This window comes from Rhinichthys klamathensis, unplaced genomic scaffold (assembly GCF_029890125.1).
Source record: "Rhinichthys klamathensis goyatoka isolate OS25496 unplaced genomic scaffold, OSU_Roscu_1.1 h1tg000161l_1, whole genome shotgun sequence".
NCBI classification, from domain to species: domain Eukaryota; kingdom Metazoa; phylum Chordata; class Actinopteri; order Cypriniformes; family Leuciscidae; genus Rhinichthys; species Rhinichthys klamathensis.
The window spans coordinates 4094703-4100000 of record NW_026606695.1 but is presented as its reverse complement, the minus strand read 5'-3'; positions in this window follow the sequence as shown (position 1 = coordinate 4100000).

Here is a 5298-nt window from a genome sequence, read left to right as displayed (position 1 = left end):
GACCCTAAACTTTTTAATGGTAGTGCACATTTTATTTTTATTTTAATTACTCAAGAATGATTGCTGAAGAGTGCATGCACCTTAAATGTACTTCAGTTTTCCCCAGTGCTCAAAACAACAGGTACAGTTAGTTTGAGGTCAACATAGAGTGACAGCATACAGTGATGACCCTCTGAAAGAGGTCACACAAAAGCTATAGGGTGTCACTCCGGATTCCATCCCTGCCATTTTAGGCCTGCCCGCTGTATGCCATTCTTCAGCTGTCCCTCCGGGCCACCATGCTTCAACAGACAAATAATGATAAGACTCCTCTCCTGATAAGCTTTTCATGCTTCAAAGAATGATGGCTGTGGTACCCTAAAAGAAGGTAAAAGCATCTTTAGTTTGGGTAATATTAGTCCACATATATACACATCTGTGCATGCATGATAGCATGCAAGATTAGTATCTTGTGGCTTCAGATGGGTTTTCAGCATTCAGTGTCTTTAATTTCCAAGTTTAATAATTTGCCTGCTGTTCTCGCCTCCCCTTATCACCCTCTGATTAACAATCTGTATGCTTAGTGTGACACTATAGTTACAAAAAGGCATAGATGTGAGACCTAAGCTCATTTATCAAAGGCCTGATGATAAGGTACATGCTCCAAACACTTTTTATGTCAATAACTAAGCAGGTGTGGGAAACCACTGCTATGAAAGGCTATAGTGACTCCCAAACAGGGGTTTGGGGTACTTTGAAAGACAAATTATGTTTGACATTTAAATCTATAAAAACTGAACTTGCATATAATCTTGTATATATTCAAGACTGCACATGTTAAAGTAGTCAAATCATATACCACTGTTCAAACATTTGGGGTCAGTAAGACTATACTGACCCCTAATAATACTGTATAATGCTATAATTTGATTAGGAGTGACAGTAAATACTTTAATATTATAAAAGATTTATGTTGCAAATAAATGCTGTTCTTTTAAACGTTCCAATCATCAACGAAGCCTGAAATACATGTATCACACTTTCCACAAAAATATTAAGCAGCACAACTGTTTTCAACATAATAATAATAAATATTTATTAGAATTATTTCTGAAGGATCATGTGACACTGAAGACTGGAGTAATGATGCTGAAAATACAGCTTTGGAATCATAGGAATAAATATTTTAAATTGTAATACTATTGAACAATATTACTGTTTTACCATATTTTTGATCAAATAAATGCAGCCTTATTTGGTGAGCAGAAGAAACGTTGTTCAAAAACATTAAAATATTGAACCTTCCCCAAAATTATGAACGGTGGTGTACATTTGTATTATTATTATTATTATTTTTTAATCATAATGATATGTTACACTTACACTTATTTTTTGCACCAAAACACGACGAAGGATCACAATGAATTTGATTTATCATGCATAAAATGACCCTTTTATGTTGTGTAATCTTTTTCTATACTTTTTGGGCAAATTCGCAGAGATGCTATACGCAATAGATGCACTTCAGAGCAGTCAGCCCTCAAAGACCAACTAAACAAAGCCCAAAAACCTGTGTGCCTGATTGCTGTTCTACATTCTGTATCTGAACTTCCAGATATACACACAGATGACTTTCATGATAACTCCATGGTGCCTTTCTCAAGAAAGTGTTCATGCTTGATCAAACATTTGCTTAGCTGATTATCATTCAGCACTCATCAGAGCACTATAGCTGCTCCAAACAAATACAACGACTGTTTACACTGGTCCAGTTATTTAGAAAGCAGCAGCGCATCTCACCGGCTATAGTGTAAATTCCAAAGAAAATGATTTACACAATCTCCATACGATGAGATGGATTCGATGACAACCCCCTAAACACACACGCAAACTCATTGTCAAATCTCCTAATGCAATTACATCGAGTATGTATACTGTGCACTTCTGAATGGCACACAACACACAAATCTGCCCTTGCAAAAAACAAGTGCTTTTTTTCCTGACGGTTTGCATTTCCTCTTTCAGTGAAGACAAAAAGAGCTCACATGCATACCAAGAGCAATATTTACCTCTCGCCATATACACACATATTTGTCTGTGTGGACAATTTAGTGTATTTTGAAATATTTAACCGTCCAGACCTATCCTCTTGTGAACATTCAACTGCGTCTCTGCAAGGGGCTTTTGTGTTCCCAATGCCTCACCCCATGCTTTTCTCATTGGGCGTATTTGTCCATCATTGCAGAAAGACATAATGGAATTCAGGCTCTAATCACATCTACGCTTTCCGCAGTGTTTTTGTACGCTTTCTCTCCCGCTCATTATATCAATACTCATCTTCTAGCCGTCCCGAGCCGCCCTCTGTGAGCGGAGGACACGAACGGAGGGTGCGGGTGGGGTGGAGAGGAGTCTGAATGGGTTTATGAGGGGGGTTGGGGTTTGTTGAAGGGGTCTGAAGACTAAAGGTTTTGGGTTGTTGCTGCCCCTTCAAAAGAGCCAAACGTACCATTAAGTCTTTGTCGGAGAGCTCTTGTACTATGCAGATTTTCGCTAATTCTATTCACAGCTCTCTTCTACCCTAGACATTGAATAAGTCTGCTGGTTTGGGATATTCCCCCCCCCCCCCCCCCCCACCCCACACAAAAAAATGTGCTTGTGTTTTGTGGTTACACAAAAATATTATATCTCAACAAGAAGTTATTTTCGGCCACTGTTCATCAGCTAAGTTGGTTGATGGAATGCTTAAATGACATCCATATATTTGTCTCCAACCTGTTTTCAAGGTCAGCTCCTCTATAAAGCTCTGTATCGAGGTTAGTTCTTCTTTTACTGCCCCGGTTTCTTTCTTTCTTTCTCTCTCTCTCTTGCTGTTTTGATGCATATTCCTCTTGTTCAATTGGATTTCTTCGGTCTGAAGTGAAATTTGGGGAGCTTAAGGCCCCACCCCTCTTTAATCTGAGCAATAAGTCTACTGTTATGCAAATACCTGTTTTTAAAACTATTAGTTTATTTGTTCCTGACATCTAATGCCCTTTTACATGAGCTGAATGTTTATTTGGTTCAGGGTGTCTTAACAGAATATGTGAGTGCTCTAAACTAACAGAAATTTCCATTGTGTCATATTTGCACACATTATTTGTTTGTTTGTTTTCTCACATGCAAAGTCTACGAAGTGTCACGTAGAGTTCAGGAAATTTAAAATGAGTTCAGAGTTCAACTAAAAGAAAACTGCTTTTAGTTGAAGGGTGACTAAGAGGAACCACGCTGCAGGCCAGGGTAGTATGTGCTGGAGAGAGAAAACAGCTGACTGAGCTTCACGTCACTTGTCCATCGTTCTCGCAGGCTAAATTATCACTGTGATTCCCTGAAGCCTCACTTCCATGTCACTAACTCTGCCTCTTATTTAGAGAACAAGATGAAATATCAGCTGTATCATGCTGATTAAAAATAAAAAAGCCTTAAAAATAACTAAATACATTTTAATTAGCATGATCATCATAGAAAAGGGGCGTAAAGTGTAGATTACATAAACATCACCGTTCAAAAGTTTGGGGTTAGTAACATTTTCTAATGTTTTTGAAAAAAGTATCTTAAGCTCACTAAGGCTGCATTTATTGGATCAAAATTACAGCAAAGACAGTAATATTGTGAAATATTATTATAATTTGAAAGAACTGTTTTCTATTTGAATATATTTTAAAATGTAATTTATTCCTGTGATGGCAGAGCTAAATTTTCAGCAGCCATTACTCCAGTTTTCAGTGTCACATGAACCTCAAATTCAGGTACACATTCATCCATACAATGACTATGTGTTATTTCATTTCAGGATAGTGCAAAAGCAGCCTTCACATGCAAACACCACAAATATGATAAGCAACGGTGATTCTATGGTATGCATGTTGAGACATTTGCCCCTGGCTCTGTTGATACTCGAGACAAAAAGTAAACCGTTGAGTAACTGCCTGTTAACTTGTTGTCACTCACAATCACATAAGGGTTGGTAATGGCGCAGACCCAACTGTTATGATTAATAATGCTTTGGGTGAAAAATATATGTTGTGATGGATCACTCACACTGGAAAAAAAGGTCAAATCAAGGAGTTTTTGTTGATTATGAAATACCGTTCAAAAGTTTGGGGTCGGTAAGATTTTAATGTTTTTGAAAGAATTCTCTTATGCTCACCAAAGCTAAATTTATTTGATCGAACAAAAATAATATTTGTGAAATATTACAATTTTAAATAGCTGTTTTCTATTTTATTACATCTTAAAATGTACTTTATTCCTGTGATGGCAAAGCTGAATTTTCAGCATCATCACTCCAGTCTTCAGTGTCACATGATCCTTCAGCAATCATTATAATATGATGATTTAATGCTCAAGAAAAAAAATGTTAAGTATTAAAATTTAAAAATATTTTTATCAATGTTGAAAACATTTGTGCTGCTCAATATTTTTGTGGAAACAGTGATTTTTTCATTATTATTTGATAAATAGAAAGTTCAAAAGACCAGCGTTCATTTAAAGAAAACAAATATTGTAACAATGTAAAAGTCTTTACTGTCATTTTTGAACGAATGAACAAAAAAAATATATATGTATACGGTTGGATGGATGGATGGTATAGTGTTATTGTGAATAGGTGAAGCGAAGAGTCTCTTCTCCAAACTGGACTCTCTTCTCCAAACTCATTTTAGAGTCAGGTTCAGTGTGAATTGCCAGAGAGTGTGTGCCATTCAGCATACCATCCTTCTTCTGGTGAGACTGAAATGTAAAGTGACAGAACCCGAGGCAGTCTCCTGTGTGTGTCTCGAAAGCGTGCTTGATTCAAGACGAATTCTGAGCCTGCCAGGCACAGCTGTACCAACCTCGTCTCACACTCACAGAACTAAAGAAAGAAAATATAAAGAAAAAAAAAGATTGGCATGATGAAATGATGTCCTATAAGGGCATGTGTGATTTATCTTTTGTCAATTTTTTATTTTTATGAAATTTATACTACAAGCAAAAAATCTTATGAATAACCTGCAATCGTTGGTTAATTAATGTTGTGAAATCATCAGCATACATTTTATTATGTTTGTTTCTTTTTACAAAATTACATGACTACAAAATTCACCTAAGCATGACCCAACTTGTTCTGCACAGATCGGCAAGTTCTCCCACTTTTTTCCCATGTCTCCTTGTTTCCATGGGCATGTCTTTTTTCTTTCTGAATGATGTCCTGTCAGAGGAATGACACACTGCATGTAAGTTAGAGTATGGCAATGGAGGACCTTGTTCCTTGTTCATAGAGGTCAAGATCACTTTGAGTCA